The following is a 21,806-nucleotide window of genomic DNA, read 5'->3' as shown; positions in this document are numbered from 1 at the left end:
CTGGCTCATTGACGCCATAACTATGGCATATCACGCCCAGGACATGCCGCCCCCAGTAGGGCTACGAGCCCATTCTACCAGGGGTGTAGCGGCCTCCTGGGCCCTTGCCAGGGGTGCCTCTCTAACAGACATTTGCAGAGCAGCAGGCTGGGTAACACCCAACACCTTTGCAAGGTTCTACAACCTCCGGGTGGAACTGGTTTCGTCCCAGGTAGTGGCACGCAATACAAGCGGATAAGCCCGGGATAGCTGGCTGGGTGTATCGCTTGCACATAGCACCTTCCACCTCCTTTTGAGCTGAAGATGTGTGCCATTAATTCCCAGTAGTGTTCACAAACTTTGTTCCCTGGTTGACTTCCTCCGAGCCCTGTGGCAGTCGAGTTTTCAGAGAGACTCACTGCCGGCCCAGTACACGTGCTAACTAAGAGTCCTGTTCTGGGGTAGGTGCTCCGCATGTGGCGGTTCCCTGTAAGGCTAACCCCATGCGATATATATCTTCTGCTAATTCGTTTCCCTGTTGGCAAACTGCGTCTTCCTTGGGCAGAGCCCCTCTGCCCCAGTCTCCATGTTTGTAGTAACTCCTCCCCCGTTGGGTAGGATCTACCTTGAAGACTCTCCACATGGTCGGAAAGAACATGTGACGTATTCTTCCACTTAAATATCCCCCCTCTCTTTGGGTGAGGTGTGGTCTCCACGGTGTCTTCCCCTTGGGAGGGACACCCCCTGACTAGACCTGGCGGCCCAGTCAGATAATCCCCCTTCTTTTTTAGGGAGTGGAAAAGGAAAAGGGGAAAAGAGGCCACGACTGGTTAGCCTGTCTCTATCTTTTGGGTAGTTGACTTGTCCCCAAAGGGCCGTTCGACACTCATAACTATGTTGGGGGAGGTTACGTGTCGACTTGGTTTGCTGGCTATGAGGCGCCAGTTCACGTAACACAGTTCAGCCAGTTGTGGCGTTTCGTATAGGGACCCCTAGTGTCACTACATCGACACAACGTCGAGTGAGTGACAGATAGGGAATGTCATGGTTACTTGTGTAACCTCCGTTCCCTGATGGAGGGAACGAGACGTTGTGTCCCTCCTACCACAACGCTGAACTACCTGCTGAAATAGCTGGACCTTGTCTCGGCTCCTCAGCATAAAACCTGAATGAGTGGTTGCATACCAGCTCCTTTTATACCCGTATGTCCGGGGGAGTGGCATGCAAATACCACTCGCCAATTTTCATTGGTCTTTTATCAAAGACCAGAGGTGTCTCGGGCTCCCAAGTGTGACCCCTAGTGTCACTACATCGACACAACGTCTCGTTCCCTCCATCAAGGAATGGAGGTTACACAAGTAACCATGACATTTTACATCGCCTCTATGAATTGCGTTCAGAGGTGAAGACGTTTCGTGTTGATGCGTAGTCAAACCCTGCGCGGTACCTGGAGGACCCAAAAAGCATTTAAAGGCAGCATAAAAGTAATCCATAAGACTCCAGTAGTTAAATCCATATCTTCTTAAGTGATATGACAGGTGTGGGTGAGAAACAGATCAATAATTGTAATTTTTTGCTAGACAGCAGGGGCAATATGCAGAGAATGTGAGTCACCAAAAACACAAGAAGAAGAATGTGAAGGTAATCTGTTTCTCTGTTTCTCATCCACACCTATCACATCGCTTCTGAAGATATTGATTTAACCACTGGAGTCTTATGGATTACTTTTATGCTGATTTACGTGATTTTGTTTAGCTTTAGCTTCATTGTATGGACCTACAGAGCTGAGAAATTCTTCTAAAAATCTTCATTTGAGTTCAACAGATGAAAGAAAGTCATACACATCTGGGGTGGCATGAGGGTGAGTAAATGATGACAGAATTTCCATTTTTGTCGAACTGTTCATTTAAAAAACTGGTAAATGCTGTTGATTTCGACGTTTAGACAATAGATAGAAGCAAACCGAATATGAAAAATACCGTAACATTATACCCCTCACGTGAGCTGCAATAAAGCAGAATAATACTTGAATAATATCACAAAGAATGCAAGTAAACATATCTAATTAGCTAGTAACTAACAGAACCCATGTTTGCTTAGACTGAGTCATGTTTTTTTCCTCTGGTTTGGAGAGTTTGGAGAGGGCGGAGGTGTGGTTTCAGTGTGCTTGGACGCATGATGGTTATTTCGCGCTCAGCGTTCGAAGAGGCAGCTTCATGTTCTTCATTTGTCAAGGAAAATAATGCTATTTTGAAGAATTGGTTGTATGAAAACTATAAATTGATTAAGGACGAGAAGTTCTCTTCATTTCAGCTGCGGTGAGTGGATAATTTCTGTTAGCGCAACAGCATGGTTTGATATAGGCTACTTTGCTTTAATCAGAATCAGAATGCGCTTTATTGCCAAGTTTGCTTACACACACAAGGAATTTGTCATGGTGACAGAATCTTAAAGTGCAAGAGAATGCAACGTATATACATACATTTAAACATATATAGGACTACATATTAATGTTGAGAGTAACGGTACAAAAAATGTTCAGAGTAACGGTTGTGCAATTTGAGATTGAAACGTTGAGCGTAGCACAATGTTACATGGTGCATAAGATTATATTGTTGTCTATTACGTTAAATGTTGTATAGTATCTTAGAAGCATCACCATTTATGGGGATTATAACTATGCTAGATGTGTCACAGCATTGTAAGCCACAATATTATGAAGAAAAAAAAGTGCGTCAGGTTCCAGAGGACATTGTAAAGTAGCACCGTTGTTTGCATAATCATTTTGATTTGTCTTTCTCTGCTTATGTATTTTATCATACAAACAGTTGTAAAGAGCCCTTTCTCGTCCCCTCTATTTCCTTTCTTTCTCTTTTGCTATGAATTTGAATGCGCTTATAATTTCTGAATGTCAGAAGCACAAACACAATTTTCAAGCCAAACATAAAAAAAAGTGTGTTAGGTTTTAAATCATAAAACAAATCACAATTCAAAATAAGGGCAAAAAGTATTCATTGTCAAACGTTAGTAGAACCATAATGAACTACACCTGTGGTTACTCCGCAAGGACACCTGTGAACTAATACTGAGCTGACCTAATACATCAACTAAAATCACCATGGGACCAGCTGGTTAAAAGTAACTGCAAAAAGTTCATTTATATACAAGCACGATATTTTGTTAACTAATGCAATGACATTCACTCAAGTGTTCAAACATTTTTGGGGGGGCACTGTATTCTTTGCCAGCAGCACTTGATAAGTCTGATCTTAGAGAAATTGAGAGCTCAGATTAAAAAGTCACAGGTCCGTTCTTAATTGTGTCTTTAATTCTATTATAGTATTAACAGGATTTGCCACCATTTGTTTCAGTAATGGATAGGTAGGGTCTGAAGAGTAGTTTTGAGCAGTATAATGTTTACCCATATGTTAATTAAAAACAGAATTTTTTTAAAAACAAGTTTTTTATGATTTATACTGCACAAAATCCACCTTACGTTGCCCATGATCAGCGCTCTTGCCTCCTCATTGTGTCTTTCAAGAGTCTCAGACCCCCACACCCTTCAAGTCTGTATGTGTGTGCGTCTTTGTTATCGTCTTAAGAAGTGTTTATTATGGATCTCAAAGAGCATACAAAGACCAGCTGGATTTTCAAAGTAGACTCGAGGTGAATGGGCTCAAAGCATCAGCTGCAGACTCTTCTATTAGGGATAAAAGCTGTGGATTTGGTAGAGGAAGCTCATCTCAGAGCTAGGGCTCTGATATTTATGTATTTCGGCCTATTCTGATTTTTTATTTCCAATCAGAGGAACCATCATTCTAACTAAAAAGCCATTGTTGTCAAGTAGATTCAAAATGTGTGCTATAAGAACTAAGACATAGCAAACACTGAGTTAAGTATATTTTTTAAAAAGGCATGTTTTCCTTGATTTGAATTAAAATGAACTAATTTATATGCATAAATATAACAATAAACCACAAATACATATAGGCCTATTTTTTATAAAACATTTAAAAAAAGGAAAAATAGCACACAGATTTGTTTTTTCTTCTATGCTAAATGGATATTTCTGGGAACAGTTTGAGTAATGACACAAACAAATAGTTAAATAAGTGTTTTGAATTGATATTGACAGTTTGAACTGATTCACAGAAATGTTTCAAAAATACCAACGAGTCATAAGATAAGAAAAGATGGTAAAACTAGTCTACTAATACTTAATGACCATATAAAAAGCACACTAAATAAATAAAATGTTGCTTAATTTTGTAACTTGATTATTGCAATATCAATGCAGATATATTTGAGGGTTTGAAATGTTGCTCTGTCCCACCAAAGTCCCTTTCAAGGCGAGTCAGTCCACTCGGTGGCCATCTTTGGAACGTCCTTATGAAGGCTGGGCAGCTATTTTTCTTTGTAAACAAGTGGCATACAAGTACAGCTCCTATCTACTTGAATGGGGAAAGACCGATATCTCCAAAATGGTTAGTCAAGATTATGATCAAAGATACATGTTTCAAATCAGCAGTAAAATCTGACAACACTGGTTTCCTTAATTGTGCGTCTTTACCTCAGATTACGAAAAAAAAAAAAGAAGCTATTTTCCTGGCTCGTATATCTAATGCGCATGCACATTCTCAAGTTGATTGACAGGCGATTTCTGTGTTTAAAAGGTGATTGGTTCTTTTACCTGTAAGGCAGGTCTTCCTTTTCTACATCCGATAGCCATTCCAGTTCCTCCCATTCATTTTAATAGAAGTGGCCTGTCTCTGCTAAATAGTCTCTGGTCCTTCTCAGAGCTTTGTACAAGTGAATACAGCAGCAGCGTTTATACCAGAGTGTGGCACACAGACTACACTGTCATGGAACACTACCCCATAATCACCACCACACACTCCATCGACATTCAACCAAACTAGCTTTTTTTGATCAGAGCGGCCACATCATAATGGAATTACTCTGATGTATTTTAGTTTATAATTGGAGTTTTGCCTATGACAGCATACATCTGAAATACTATATTTGACATACATAGGGAAAAAAATCATCAAGCAGGCCCATGTTGTTTTCAGTCCTTAAGGTTAAAGGATATGAAAAGGAAGAAACCCAAGGGTGAAGTGGGATTTTGCTGTGAGTACAGACACATACTGTACTCTTAAAGGAATAATTCACCCAAAAATTTAAATCCTGTTATCTTTAGCTCACCTTCATTACATTCTAAACAAACTGATCTCACTGTGAATTCGGCAACAGTAGGTTGAAAGTTCTGTTGCTGAAATCGGTCTATGTATACCAAAATTCAAATCACTGATGCCCCCACTCAGAGATTTGACTTTATTGTTGTCAAATCTCATTGAATCTGGCATGTCTTGTGACCAATCATGGCACTTTTCTTGTTTTTTGTCTGGCACGGAAGCCTTATGCTACTGCAGCCACTGCGCGGTGAATTTAGCGTCGACAAGCAGTTAGATTCTCTTGATTGTGACAAATTAGCTCTGTTTTGATTCCAGTTGAGCATAAGAGCCATCTGCATCTAGTGATCTGGCAGTCTGGCAACAGCATACCAAGTTTAATCAGTGACGCTAATGCGCCTGATAATTATTGTTAGATTGTAAGCACATGGAGCTGCAGTGTAGAAACATAATTCTGAGGTTGGTCAAATGTTTCAGAGGTTGAAATCTGTCCAGACGTCATTTGGGCTTGTAATGTCTTTCCACAGCTGATCTCCATCCAAAATTTAAGATTTCAAAGACCCTATGTCTTCCACTGATTGTCAACATAACAAGCATCACATATGGTAATGACTATCACTGTGTGAAAAATGACCTTGCTTGTTATGTCTACCATTCAAACCTGTTTTAGTGATAAATGTCCTCACTTATTAGAATGTGTAAATGTTAGGGATGTCAATCGCTAAAAATTTAATTGTCCCTAAATAAAAGTAATTCAAAGACATTATGTGATTGTGACAGATCAAAGCATTGAATAGACATTACAAAAAGTGGCTTCAGAAGTCAATATATTGTTTGTTTTATTGTCAAATCAATGGACATAAGCCTGTTATTGGACTACAGTCCACAGCAGTCTATTTTGCAATTGTTTGTCAATGTTCATTCACACAGGATACCTCCTTGAATTCCGTCTTCAATGTTTTTTAATTGTTAATCAATGCACACATGCGTCAGACATCATGAGCGCTGTTTTTAAGATGACGTGCCATATTTAAAGTAGTTCAACATAGAAAAATGAGTCCCTGCATTCTTTTTATTTTGCCTAGCTTATTTTAACACAATAATGCATCCTGTGTGAACAGTTCAGTACTCACTCTGTGCTGCCTACTTAACCAAAAGAATAGATTGTGTCATAATCTATGTTGTTTTTTTGTAAAAGTGTGGCATTCTCTTGAATTCTTTGCTGACCTTTTGAGTTAGAGAATTTGTGACGCCCTTCTGTTCGGATACTAAAAAACCATTGTGAGCTCTCAGTGGCAAAGGTCCCATTGCAAAGGTCGTATGGGTCGTCGTGGGTTTTATTGTCATTGTCTTATTGATTGTACTGCACACACCTAGTTTTCAGACTGATTTCACAGTGAAATCGGAAACAGTAGGTTGATTTTTCTTTAGTTAAAATCGCTTTGTGCTTACCGAAATACAAAACATTGCCCTCCCAGTGGCCAAAGCGGTAAATGTTGTTTTGCTAATGTGCACGTGTGAGCTCCATTTTCCAGGTGTAATCTAAATGGAGGAGCACCGAAAGCTAGTTTTGAAGCAAGTTGTTTTTAGCTGGCAGTAATATAGGGAAGATGAATGCATGTTTTATAAACTGTATCCCCAAATCCCAAACCTAAACATCAGTGGAGTAAAAATTTAATGTTAGAGGGGAAAAACGCAACCTCCAAATCATGCTCGTCACTGATTTCTTCCTGGTTTCAACACAGTATCTGAACCCGGGTTTTGAAGAATATCTCAGCCTCTGTAGGTCCATACAATGCAAGTGAATAGTGGCCAGAATGTTGAAGGTCCAAAAAGCATTATGGCATCATGAAAGTAATTTATATGAAAACAGTGGTTAAATCCATGTCTTCAGAAGTAATATGATAGGTGTGGGCAAGAATCAGATCAATATTTACAAATCTCCACTTTCACTTTCACATTCTTCTTTTGTTTTTGGCAATTCACATTCTTCATGTATATCGCCACCTACAGGGCAATGAGGATAATTTATACTAAAAAAGGACTTGAATATTGATCTGTTTCTCACCCACATTGAATGGACCTACAGAGCTGAAATATTCTTCTATAAATATTTGTTTGTGTTTTGCAGAAGAAAGAAGGTCATAAACATCTAAGGTGGCATGAGGGAGAGAAAATGATGAGAGAATTATCATAACTATCCCTTTTAATAATCAGACATATGATTTTGCCTTGTGGATGATAAAATGTGCAACAAAATCCTATAGTCTTACATTAAAGGAGGGGACCGAGCCACATCATGCCTTTGTATGTGTTTAGAAAACTTGGAGTATGACACACAAGTATTATGGATTACCTTTATGATACTTTTGGGTCGTTTTTTTAAGCTTTAAATTATGCACTATCCACTACCATTTAGTTGAAAAAAACAACCTGAGATATTCATTAAAACTTCTCCTTTTGTTTTCCGCATGAAAAAAGAAAGTCATGAGTAAATTCTGACAGAATTTTCATTTATGGGTGAACTGTAATATTTTAAAGTTTAGAGGTAGAATACACACATCTAAAAAGAACGCAGGAGCACAGCTACAAATTGAAGTTAATAGAAATGAGCAGAGACGCTGGCACACTGCTAAATGTTCCAGTTTATTGGCAATGTTTCGACCCAAATTGGGTCTTCGTCAGGTCAAACACACTGATTATCTTTTCCCTCCTATGGTACAGTTGTGCTCAAAAGTTCGCATACCCTGGCAGAAATTGTGAAATTTTGGCATTGATTTTGAAAATATAACTGATCATGCATCCTTTTTTTAAGGATAGTGATCATATGAAGCCATTTATTACCACATAGTTGCTTGGCTCCTTTTTAAATCATAATGATAACAGAAATCACCCAAATGGCCCTGATCAGAAGTTTACATACCCTTGAATGTTTGGCCTTGTTACAGACACACAAGGTGACACACAGGTTTAAATGGCAATTAAAGGTTAATTTCCCACACCTGTGGCTTTTTAAATTGCAATTAGTGTCTGTGTATAAATAGTCAATGAGTTTGTTAGCTCTCACGTGGATGCACTGAGCAGGCTAGATACTGAGCCATGGGGAGCAGAAAACAACTGTCAAAAGACCTGCGTAACAAGGTAATGGAACTTTATAAAGATGGAAAAGGATATAAAAAGATATCCAAAGCCTTGAAAATGCCAGTCAGTACTGTTCAATCACTTATTAAGAAGTGGAAAATTCGGGGATCTCTTGATACCAAGCCAAGGTCAGGTAGACCAAGAAAGATTTCAGCCACAACTGCCAGAAGAATTGTTCAGGATACAAAGAAAAACCCACAGATAACCTCAGGAGAAATACAGGCTGCTCTGGAAAAAGACGGTGTGGTTGTTTCAAGGAGCACAATATGACGATACTTGAACAAAAATGAGCTGCATGGTCGAGTTGCCAGAAAAAAGCCTTTACTGCACCATTGCCACAAAAAACCCAGTTACAATATACCCGACAACAACTTGACACGCCTCACAGCTTCTGGCACACTGTAATTTGGAGTGACGAGACCAAAATAGAGCTTTATGGTCACAACCATAAGCGCTATGTTTGGAGAGGGGTCAACAAGGCCTGTAGTGAAAAGAATACCATCCCCACTGTGAAGCATGGTGGTGGCTCACTGATGTTTTGGGGGGGGTGTGAGCTCTAAAGGCACGGGGAATCTTGTGAAAATTGATGGCAAGATGAATGCAGCATGTTATCAGAAAATATTGGCAGACAATTTGGATTCTTCTGCACGAAAGCTGCGCATGGGACACTCTTGGACTTTCCAGCACGACAGTGACCCTAAGCACAATGCCAAGTTGATCCTCCAGTGGTTACAGCAGAAAAAGGTTCTGGAGTGGCCATCACAGTCTCCTGACCTTAATATCATCAAGCCACTCTGGGGAGATCTCAAACATGCGGTTCATGCAAGACGACCAAAGACTTTGCATGACCTGGAGGCATTTTGCCAAGACGAATGGGCAGCTATACCACCTGCAAGAATTTGGGGCCACATAGACAACTATTACAAAAGACTGCACGCTGTCATTGATGCTAAAGGTGGCAATACACAGTATTAAGAACTAAGGGTATGCAGACTTTTGAACAGGGGTCATTTTTTTCTTTGTTGCCATGTTTTGTTTTATGATTGTGCCATTCTGTTATAACCTACAGTTGAATATGAAACCCATAAGAAATAAAAGAAATGTGTTTTGCCTGCTCACTCATGTTTTCTTTAAAAATGGTACATATATTACCAATTCTCCAAGGGTATACAAACTTTTGAGCACAACTGTATATAAACTTCTTTTTTTTTTATAGGAGAAGATTAAAAAGTGGGTGGAGTATACCATCACCGGATGAAAAACTTTCACAAAGGAACACCACATTTTTCAATAAACAGTAAAAAAATATTCTACATGTTTCAATCCATACAAATATTTTTTCAATTTTTTACACATTTTTTACATAACTTTTACTTAGGAGAGAAATGTATTATATTTATTCTTTACAAACATTGAGTCCAAAAGGCGTGAACCAGGATTATGACATAAAACCATTTTTGTGATTTAAAATTTGGTGGATATAACATTTTTTTGTATATAATTATTTTATTATTTATATATCTGTCTACATTTCTGTACATCAGTTTGCATCAATTTAATGTTTCTAAGGTATGTAAAAAAAAATTAAAAAATGTGCTTGGGTTTTGTATGGATTGAAACGTAGAATATTTTTCCTGTTTATTGGAAGAAGTGTATATAGCTCAGGAAGGAAAAGATAATCAGTGTGTTTGACCTTACGAAGACCCAGTTTGGGTTGAAACGTTGTCAATAAACCGAAACGTTTAGCAGTGTGCCAGACTGCCAGTGTCTCTACTCATTTCTATGAACTGTAATATTTACCATATGAGCCTTAAAAAAATTTGTTGAAGATACAAGCCATAATACACTGTTGCTATTTATTGTAGTTATCTAGGTTGACAGGTTGTTTTTTTTCTTTCAGGCATCATTTAATTAGGTAGGAAACATAAATCTGGATCGATGCCGATGCATGGTTAATTAACTTAATGGTTAAACTCAGTTGCCAAAAGTCCATCAGATAGCTGCTGGCTTTTTGTGTGAAATGTTTGCTGACTGAGTTAATTCGTGGTTAGAAGATAATTAGTGTTTCACAGTTTAATTTATCACTGTTTGCACACGTGTATAGAGAAATTTGGGCCACGTTCAAAATGTATTACAGTACTTAGTGAATACTGTGCAGTCATTGTTGGGTATAATGCATTACTAAGTAATTAATTACTGTAATTAAATTACTTTTTCATTGAAAAAGGGATTACTTTTAATTTTTCAGTAATTTAATTAGTTACTTCTGATGTAATTGTGTTAAATACTGTATAGATTCTAGAACAATTCTATATAAAACAATAGTTAATTTAAAATAGAAATTTAACATCTAATGTTAAAATGTGTGTTTTCTAATTTAATGCAGCCCCCTTCAATTCTTTGGCCAGTTCATGAATATTTTATTTTATATGATTTATTTGAAAGAAGTAATAGAACAATTTCATGTCTATCCTTGTATTTTTCATCTGGTCGAGGTTGATAAGGGTTTTAGAAAGTAATTAGTAATAAGTAATGCAATTACTTTTCAAACAGAGTAATTAGTAATCTAATTACACTGTAGAAGATGTAATTAGTAGTTAGTAATTAATTACTTTTTTAGAGTAACTTACCCAAAACTGTGTGCAGTATACACTGTATACAGCCTACAATAAAAAAAAAAAAAAAATTGTACGTGAAACAGTCTGTGTTATTCCACGATAAACCTTTAGTAGCAAACTGAAGTATGCTTCATTGTTATCACATCATTGCATATGAGTAGTGCCTAGTTTTCATCTGGGAAATAAAAATGGTTATATTTACAGTCTTAATATTTGGCAACCCATTCAAAAATGAGTCACAAAAGAAATTTAAAAAATCACAGCTGATATTACTTCTGCATCCATCACACTGGAAATGGATGGACAACTTGAGCGCATTGCATTGTGGGATACAGTAATACGTGTAGTATACCCTTTTGTATACTGGGCATTTTGGCAAATGTAGCCATTCTATTCATACAGAAAATGTGTATACTGTTAAAGGTATGCATACTATATTCTGAAGCAATATTAAGAATAGTATTGTACAGTAGTATGCTGTTTTGGATACAGCCGATGAGTGGGATAGAGGATGGCATATTTACATTATTGTTTCAATATAGGCTTTAAAAGTTTGTATGTAATAACTCACCATGTTATTTAAGCTTATTGTGATGTTTGCTTGTAAGTCTGAGCAGTGTTATTTGTCCACATCTTGATGAGCATTTATTAAAAGTCTCAGTATCACCTACATTCTCCTGTTTTTAATGGGAAATATGAGAGACAGTAGCGGATCCTGGCATAGGTGATATAGGCAGGCTCCTAGGGCAGCAATGCTCTCTGGGGCGGCACGACAGGGTATCTGCCAGGCCGCCCCTGCACAGAGCTCGCAAAATTGTGATGGGAGAAAGGTGCCCCGAATTGTGCCACCCTGCACAGAACTCGCAAGATCGCGATGGGAGAAAGATCCCCCGACAGGCTACTCAGCCTTAAAGGCTTTCTTAAAGGTATTTTTTAAAGGTTTCTTAAAGGTTCTTAAATGTATTCTTACATTATGAACAAACATAAGATAAACATGATAAACAGTAGGCCTGTAGGTAGGCTACACCATGACACAGGATCTTTTTAGTGGTCTTGCAATAATTAGTATCAACCATGTGATTGCTGGGCAGATATTACGATGCCATTGATGATTTTGCATCCATGAAATCTAGGAGGGGAGGGTTACATTTTAAATGAGGGATTAGGTGTAATAGCACAGAGTAGCAGCAATTTGTACGAATTTGTACACCATATACTTTATTTATTGACTCTATAATTGAATTGTGCAGTTTAAGTTATTTACTGTATATACTGCATTATGTCAATGTTAATAGAATGTGCCATTTATTTATATATATAAGGGCCATTAAGGGGGGGTGCCACGTCCGATCTTGCCTAGGGCACCAAGTAAGCCAGAACCGCCACTGATGAGATAAGACGTGCGCTGATTGTCATTGATGCCCTTGATCTTTCCCCCAGCCACCTCTGTCAAGAGTCGCATCCGTGTACCGGAACAAAAGCAGATTAAGGGCTCTCCCGCGAAAGGTGTCTGTTCCAGTTCTATTTCCCTCAATTTCCAATCTGTAATTATTAAAATTGACAATTGTATGTGAAACTGATGCAAATATATATACAGTAGGGTACGAAACGTTCTCAACTGTTTGGATGTGAGGCGCTGGGCTAAAATACATTATAAGCTGGGTCCCGTATTGATTTAATATTAAACACAATTCTGTTCCCTTTAGTACTGAACGATTCCGTATTATAGCCTACGTGACGGTTTATATTTTGCAGAACAGATGAAAGAAAAGCCGATGCGTGTGTCTGATGCAGTGTTTGTTGAGCGCTTCTCACAGAATGCACATTTGAAGAATTTCTCTCTCTGTGTTAGTGGTCTGAAAATAGTTTTCAAGAATGCTGTCTTAATTGTGAGCACTGCAAATAATCTCAGACCATCTCGGTAGGTACTCAGATTTGAATTAAGATTAAATCCAGTGGTTAACATTTTACCAGACATGTACAGTCTAGATATACCGGTATATTTTCCTCTTTGTTTGAATAGGAAAAAAGTGGCTTGTAAAAAAATCGTGGGCATTAAAAAGCTGACAGTGAGATGAGGTGAGAGGACAAGGCAACAACAGTGTTTTCACAGCAAAAAAATAAAAAATATATATATATATATATAATATAACATAAATAAAAAAACAATAATAATAAAATAAAAATAAAACTTTTGTGAGTTATTACATAGCAAATACTGTGTCATTGCTTTAGTGATATCGTATGAAGTGTATGTCTTGTCTGTTATATACACAATGCTGAATTAAATTTTTCACAAATGGGTGGAAACTAGAGCTGTCAATAATTTCTTTTTTTAATTTAAAAAAAAAACATTATTTAGAATTAATTACATAATATGCAGGTAATTAATCAAATTAACCTCAATTGATTGTATATATAAATATTTGCTGAGAAAGCCCCACAAATAACAATATTTCAATAATAACTATAATATATAATGATCAAATAATTATAAATAGTTATTTAAATAATTATAAAAATAATAATCCAAATAATTACAATGCATTACATTATTGTGGTAGACAAGTAAAGCTTTGATAAGACAAAAAGTGGCTTTAGAAGGCAATATATTTATTTCCATATTATTGAAAATAATCCTATCATTGGCCTACAGTCCACAGCAATCCATTTTGCAATCGAATCAGTCTGTCAGAAGTTACATTTTTTTATAATCATTATTCATTATTATGCTGTGGGAAGTTTTATGTAGGTGGTTGGTGATGGCCTGGGGCTCAGCAAATCTTCGGTCAGCAAGACTGTGACAGCAGTAACACCTTTGCTGTTACAGCTTATAAAAACCATGCTGACTTTCCCCAAAACTCCTCAAGAAATCCAGCTGGCCAATCAACAGTTCCTAAGAGTGATTGGCGTCAACCATGGCAAGTCCTGTGGTGAATGAGCCCTTGTACTTTTGAAGGAAGGGCTATCCAGCCATTAATGTTCAAGTAGTGTGTGATTACCATGGGTTTTCATTGACACTGTGGCAAAATGGCCTGGAAGCACACATGACTCTTTTGTGTAGGCCAATTCTACAATTTGCCAGGTGGCTGAAGAAGGTGGCTTTGGTGACAGCTGGCTGTTGGGAGATGCTGTCATACCTCTTGACACATGTGCAGCATCCAGCCACTATTGCAGAGGGGAGGTTCAATCAGGCCCATGGAAGGAAACGCTCTATATGAGAGAGGTGGAAACAACGTTTTCGCTGCATAAGCAAGTCCAGTGGTGGCCTGATGCTGAACTCCTTCAAAAGCTGTGCTGTTGTAGTGGTTATTGCAATTCTCCACAACATTGCAGTGTGTGTGTGTGTGTGTGTGTGTGTGTGTGTGTGTGTGTGGTGTGTGTGGGGGGGGGGGGGGTGCTGGTGATGACGAAGATGATCCTCTAAACCCACATCAAGGCAGAATGCATCCTGCAGCAGCAGAAGTCAGATAACATTTAATTCAGAATATGTTTGGTTACTTTTTACTTTTTAAATACAGTTTGGTTACTGTATTTTCTATTATTTCATTTGACTGACATAACATTTGTGTAATTACCTACCTTGGTCTATGTTTTTTCCCCCTGCAAACATTAATTGAAAGACTACTGCAAACAAGAAGCATACATTTGTTTTCTATAACAAAGCCTATTGAGAATATTCCATATTTTTCATAAGTATATTTTACTTCTGTGAACACACTCAATAAACACAAAATCACTTACACAGACATGTAATCCCATACAGAGATCAGATATATGGCCATACATGTATATTTCTATAATAATTATTTTATTTGAGCATATTAGCTATATAAAATTACACTGTGATTTGGGAAATTATGTTTTACATATATGAAAGTGTAATATTTTGAAATGAATGAATGAATTTTACACTAACATAGCGCTTTTCTGACACTACACTCAAAGCACTGCATATATGTTGCATACGTGTACAGTACAGATAACTTTTTATATAATTGAAAATCACTAACATAGGGGGCCTGGGTAGCTCTGCGATCATAGACGACCTCTGGAGTTGCGAGTTCGAATCCAGGGCGTGCTGAGTGACTCCATCCAGGTCTCCTAAGCAACCAAATTGGCCTGGTTGCTAGGGAAGGTAGAGTCACATGGGGTAAATTCCTCATGGTCGCTGTAATGTGTAGTTCTCGCTCTCAGTGGGGCATGTGGTCAGTTGTGTGTGGATGCCGCAGAGAATTCCAAATTGGGGAGAAAATAAGTAAAAAAATAAAAAAAATCACTAACATACATATTATGTTTTACATATGTTGCCATATGTGAAATTTCTCTTTGGGAATGTTGTAACAAAGATATTCGCTTGTAAATAATAAAATAACTCACATTTTCTACACGGAAACTAAGCCAATCCTGCGTTCCAAACGGCATAAATAATGCCTTCGGAGGGCACTTCAAAGGGAGAACAATTGTGACAGTCACACTGGTAGATCATTTCAAACAGAATTTCCAATAAAAATAACTTAAAAAGTAAATTACGTGATATATGAGCACCACAACTTTAAGCCTTCCAAAGCTCTCAAAGTGGATGGTGAAGTCTTCGAAGGAATTGGGCATAGGGGTGATAACTCTGAATAGAACACACCCCAGCCGCAGCGAAATCAATGACGTCGACAACGCATACAAACAAGGAACTAAGCTTCTAACCACAGATGGAGAGCTGTAGTTCCAACTACACAACTTTGTGACGCAGTTTGCGAATGTTCGTTGAAGCTATGGTTTCGGGAAACACCAAATCGTTGAACTATGTTGGTAAGGATGGAATTTGTGACCATAGTTGGCTAAAGATAGTTTTGGGAAATGCACCCCAGCCTGAGAGTTGTGTGTTCTACATATGCTTACTGCCCTCTGTTGAAAACAGGTGGTACTTCAAGGTTGAATTGTTCCTATGGTATTCTTTATCACAGTCTGGGGACATGGTTAATTGTGTTAATTTGTTTAACGTATTATTTTTATATATAATTAATTGCACCAAATTAACACATTAAATCAACAGCCCTAGTAGAAACATTTGAAAATGCTGCAAAATAGTTTAGGAAATTCATGAAAAAGTCCTGGAAATTTCATGGAAATGTACTAGTAAAAATGTGTACGAACCCTGGTATAGGCTAGAGAAAGACTGAAGCTAGCATGAGTCACACGTGTCTCCTGTTTTCATTTTTCCACTGCTAGTCATTGTGGGCTCACAGCCCTAATCCACCCTGTAAAGTGCCTTGATGCCTTTGTGCTGTGGCATGGAAGAAGGACCCTCTGTTCCCCGCTGTCTGAACTGCTGCCGTATGGAATTTTTGCTGGATTTTCTCCCTAATTAACCCTCATTTTCATGTTCAGAGACCCACTTTCATTGCGATGAAGGAATGCGATAGGCATTTGCGCTCCTTGAGTTCTGTTGTTTTTTTGCTAAGCCTATCTCATACTCAATATTGGGCCGCTTGTTGGGGCCCAACACAAGCGTGTAATTACACAAAGGCCATGGAGACGCAAGATTAGGCCTGATAACATCTTCACAGCTTATTTTAGCCCAGCTCAACTCAGTCTCACCACATGTCCTTGGTCCAGTGTTGCCAAATTTTATAGAGACTGTTACTAGAACAGGTTTTCATACCTGTGACTGAAGTGACTAAATGCAGTTTGGTGTGCTCATACAGTATGATCTTTTACAAGTGATTTGGTGTTTGCACATTACATGTAGTCTTTAATTCTTTTTTTCAAGTTGTGGCCTCATGGTCAAATGTCTCTTAAAATTGTCAAGGCTTTAAAGTGTTGCAATCAATATGTTGTATGTAATGTGTATATTTCAATATTAATAAGGTTAGTTCTGCCAAAATGTTTTAAGTCTGTTATTATTCACTCACCTTATTTTTGTTTTAAAACAGTTTGACTTTCTTCTGAGGATCACAAAATCTCATTTGCACATGCAATTATAACGGGACCTTCTAAACTTGTAGATAACACTTCTAGGTACAATTCGAAAATTTAAAATTTTGCAAATGATATTTTATCATTGGTTTTTCATTATAGTAATAATGAACTGATGTCTGTAGTAGTTCACTGTTAGCTAATCGATTATTACTGAATTGTATTTGCCTTATTGAGAACTATTAACTAACTAGGGTAAATAATAATAACGACAAATTAATTGCTCTTCACAACATTAACTCCTCAAATTCCAGTGTCTAAAATGTGAAAAATTCTATTTTAATTTGTCAACATAAAAATGCATCATCGGAGATGCATGTGTCATGTGATCTTTAACCGAAAATCAGTTTACGAATGTAACCCCACTCTAAATCACTGGTCTACAGTGCCTGGTAGAGTATCATGACTAGTCCGCTTATCTTAAATAAAGGGATGTTATACTGTAATGTATGTGTGCAACATCTGTATTATTTGGGGTACCTTTTGTAATTATTAATGAATAATTGTGCATGTTCCATGGTACACAATTCGTTCTTCTCAATAATTATTTAGAATAAAAATGTGAAAATCTTGGCTAATCCTTAGTAATAAGTGTTATCACATCCATATGAAGGAATTACTAATGATCTGGGACAGTATTCTAAAGTGAAAATCATTGTAATGCATTACTAATCAAGTCAAGTCATTTTTATTTTTATAGTGCTTTTCACAACAGACTTTGTTTCAAAGCAAATAAAGCTGTAATGTCTTATTCATCATTGTGATACATGATAAAAATGTGATTGTAGATTGTGCTTTAAGTAATAAATAAATAATATTTGTTATTTTACCCCCAATTGAGCAAGCCAAAGGTGACTGCGGCAAGGAAAAAAACTCTATAAGATGTTGGTTAATGGAGAAACAAACAACCCTGGGAGAATCAAGACTCACTTTGTGGGCCAGTACCTTTCTGGCTAAACAGCATGAATATAATGCCAATATTAGTTTTTTTATGTGTAGAACAAGTCATGGTTTAAATTAGTAAATGTTAAATAAGTAAATGTTAGGGGCCAGTGTTTAAGCAAAATGATGTTGTATGAACTGAAAGATTAGTGACAAAGTCCATCCTCTAGTATTAACCGTGGAAGTGCATGTAAATGCATTGTCCTTTGTTAACTGGCTGAATGAATGAGATCTAATGACTACTGAATGAGATCTTATTGTGTCCTACCTTAGTTGATGGTTATCTTGAACAGTATTCTAAAGTGAAAATTATGGTAATTCACTATTAAATAATTCGATTTTATTGTGTCCTTCCTTATGAGTTAATGGTTATCTTGAACAGTTTACTAAAGTGAAAACACATTATAAACCATTAATAGCAACTGAGTTGTTACTGGTCAGTTAATAGTGAATACTCAAGTATTTGATTCAACATTTTATGAATTTAATCAGATACATAAAAGAGTTACATAAACATTCACACATATTCAAAACATCTTTGTGTGGAAATTAATTGACCATATACTGCATTATAAACACTTTACTGATGTACAATATCTTTTATCAAACCTAGAGCAGAATATAATGCTTTTAAAGGCTGGTGCTCACAGTTGCAGCACTGAACGAGTGCTGGTGGATTTTCATAAGTTTAATACACAGCGATCAGTATATAATTTCCACAATCGACTTGAAAAGCGTAACATTACAACATAAAATAAAACAATCAAGATAAATCTTAAAAATAAAGTGTTGGCAAACAAATGCGCTGAACTCCAAAAGACTTGAAACTGCGCTGCTCCGAGGCCAGTTCCACCTGACTGTGTACTTCTGCCCTGAACTGTTAGTTCACTCAATAGTGTTTCAGAAATACTTCTGAATACTGATAAAATTATATATAAAATGCTTACATGTGTGTATGTGCTCATCGAGACTCACGCTTAAGATGGAGGGGCGCAAGCGCTTGCAGAACCACGCTCTTCGTCAGGTTTTAGCCCCGCCCACTTCCTCAAGCTTGATGGACGTGTAGTTTTTGATTACATTCATTAAGTTATGGAAATTCATAAAAATGCAGTTCATAAAAAATGACTTCCCTCTCCTATGATGAACATATTGTATTAAACTTATGGAAGGCAACTGGCACTTGTTCATGACTGCAACTGTGAGCACCAGCCTTTAAAAGCATTATATCCTGCTCTAGGTTTGATAAAAGATATTGTACAGCAGTAAAATGTTTATTATGCAGTATATGGTAAATTAATTTTTGGTGATTAACATTTTTATTGATTCATCTATTAAACAAAGATAAGCAAAACATATACAAACAGAATCAATATTTAAGCCTCACCCTCCCCTCCACACACCCCAATCCACCAACCCCAGCCCGACCCCCAAAAACACTGCAGTGGTCACGCAATTATAGACACACAAACAAACAAAAAAACTAAACAAAACAAAGAATATATATATAATAATCACACACATCAACTACACCTCTCTCTCCACTGTCCCTCCCCGAAAGCCCTCCAAAAAAGTCAGATATTTGCCCCATTTCTCCACATACAAGTCTAAATTCCCCAGTCTTCTGGATGCCCCCTCTCCAAAAGCTGCCACCCTGCCCATCTCTGAACACCACTTCTGAAATGGGGGTGCTCCAGCCGACTTCCGACCCCTCAAATGGTCAATGAATGTAATGTCACAGAATGATGTTTTGAATATGTGTGAATGTTGCTGTAATTGTTTTATGTATCTGATTAAATTAATAACATTTACAACCAAATATTTGTGTATTCAATATTATCTGACCAGTAACACCTCAGTTACTATTAATGGTTTATAATGTGTTTTCACTTTATAATTCTGTTCAAGATAACCATTAACTCACAAGGAAGGACACAATATGATCTCATTAATTAATAGTGAATTACCATGATTTTCACTTTGTAATACTGTTCAAGATAACCATTAACTCATAAGGAAGGACACAATAAGATCTCATTGATTAGTAATGCATTATCATGATTTTCACTTTAGAATACTATTCCAGATCATTAGTAATTCCTCAAGATGGATGTGGTAACACTCATTACTTAGAGTTAACCGAGATTTTCACTTTTATTCCAATTATTGACAAAAACACATTGTGTTCTATGTAACATGCACAAGTTATTCATTAATGTTAACAAAAGATGATACCCCAATACAGAGGCTGGACACATACAACATCCCTTTATTTAAGGTGAGCTGAAGAGTGATGATGTAATCTCTGATGATGCATTTTCATGTTGGCAAATTAAAATATTGTTTTTTTTTCACATTTTAGACACTGGATTTTGAGGAGTTAATGTTGTGATGAGTAATTAGTTTGTAGTTATTATTATTTACCCATAGTAAATTAATAGTTCACAATGAGGCAAATAAAATTCAGTAATAATTAGGGCTGTGAATCAATGTTCTGTGAAGATTTTTTGTACACAAGTGTACTATATGTATAAAGTACATGCCATAAAATCAGTGGACATGTTGTAATTACAATTTGGGCAAAATCTTCTGCCGTTTTCCAGTGGACTATTTATTAATGATTGGATCAAATGGGCAGATTCAATTCATATCAAACTTTATTGGCAAGAGAAACTTAAGTGTACATAGCCAGTGCATTATTAGACACTATGTATACAGATATTAAACATATTGAATGCTGAAGTTTAATTTGCTAAAGTTGAAAATCTCAAACTATTATTTTCCTGGCTGCCATTCAGTCTCTACAAGTATACCTGAATTAGTAGTTTTCAGAATGCACAGAAAATGTGCTGATCTAAGCCATTCCTCAGATTCAGCACCAGTATAAAAATGCATTCAGCTTAAGTGCGTGTCTGCTGCTTAGCTGGACACCCAAAGCTCTGGATACCAAAGAGCCATTAAACATCCAACAGGACCTGATGTGGAAAGTAAACACATGGTAAAAGGGAACTCACCTTAATCCAAATCAACTAGGGCCTACATTGTTTTTGGCAAACTAGAACCCAACTTTTATTTTTTGGCCTGTGTGGATTGAGCTGAATTTGAGGTCTGGACCGAACCCAGTCCAAGCACTAATGTAAAAAGGTGCAAATGTGACCGAACGCAAGAATAATTTGAGTTTAAGGACTCATAGTGCAGTTTGGCCCTTTCTTATGGGAGTGTATTCTAGAACATTAACCAGATTTTTAAATTTTCTGTAAAAAATATGGTGTGGTGCCTGTCTGACAGGATGTAGAGGAAAAACAAGCCTGATCTCATGAAAATGATTTGACTGTGGCGACATTTAAAAAAAAATTATATTACATGGCTCCTTGCAAGTATTGCAGCATTTCCAAGGTTAAATGTCCACTATATGGTGCTAAAAGCAAGTTAAATGTTCTCCCAAACAGAAGTTTTTGGGTTAATGCACAACTGAGTTTTAAATCAACAAAACCTACCTTCCTACCCTAAACCCAACCAGTAGTGTTATAAAACCAAATGTGAGATGAAAAATGCAATTGCTGAAGCAACCATGTCATTTTTATGGTGCTCCTGTGACACTTTCGGCTTACGTGTCGACTCGTGTGCTCTTTGGGACTCATACCTTGGTCCTTTTATTCATAAGTGCAACGCTCTGTCAGTTGAGCAAGCACACAATTTGATCAGAGCTGAACAAGCTTATAAATGTAGTTTGCAAAATTTTAAAATTATCATGCACAAATCATGCACAATAGTAAAAATGTTTTGATGTAATAATATAGCATTGTGTGAGAAACAGGGTGAAGTGTTTTACAGTACATTTGATTTGTGTGAAAGGGAATAAAAGTTATTGTTGTTTTAGCACCTGTAGTGTTAATTTCACAAGGAAACTGCTGCAATTTGTACATCCACCCTTGTAAAAAATAATTTAGCAAAATTGGTCACA

General features: G+C 37.1%; 1 protein-coding gene across 4 annotated transcripts in view; it reads left to right on the top strand.

The window, feature by feature from the left end:
- Positions 1-2,149: 2,149 nt before the first annotated feature.
- Positions 2,150-21,806, top strand: part of LOC127415772 (rho guanine nucleotide exchange factor TIAM2) — a 110,781-nt gene continuing 91,124 nt past the window's right edge. For all 4 annotated transcript variants that reach the window (XM_051654674.1, XM_051654673.1, XM_051654672.1 and 1 more), the window contains exon 1: positions 2,150-2,297. The gene's annotated coding sequence lies outside the window, so the exon portion shown is untranslated. The remainder of the gene's footprint in view (positions 2,298-21,806) is intronic.

The sequence above is a fragment of the Myxocyprinus asiaticus genome, chromosome 25, assembly GCF_019703515.2.
Source record: "Myxocyprinus asiaticus isolate MX2 ecotype Aquarium Trade chromosome 25, UBuf_Myxa_2, whole genome shotgun sequence".
NCBI classification, from domain to species: Eukaryota; Metazoa; Chordata; class Actinopteri; order Cypriniformes; family Catostomidae; genus Myxocyprinus; species Myxocyprinus asiaticus.
This window is presented reverse-complemented; position numbering and strand designations above follow the sequence as displayed.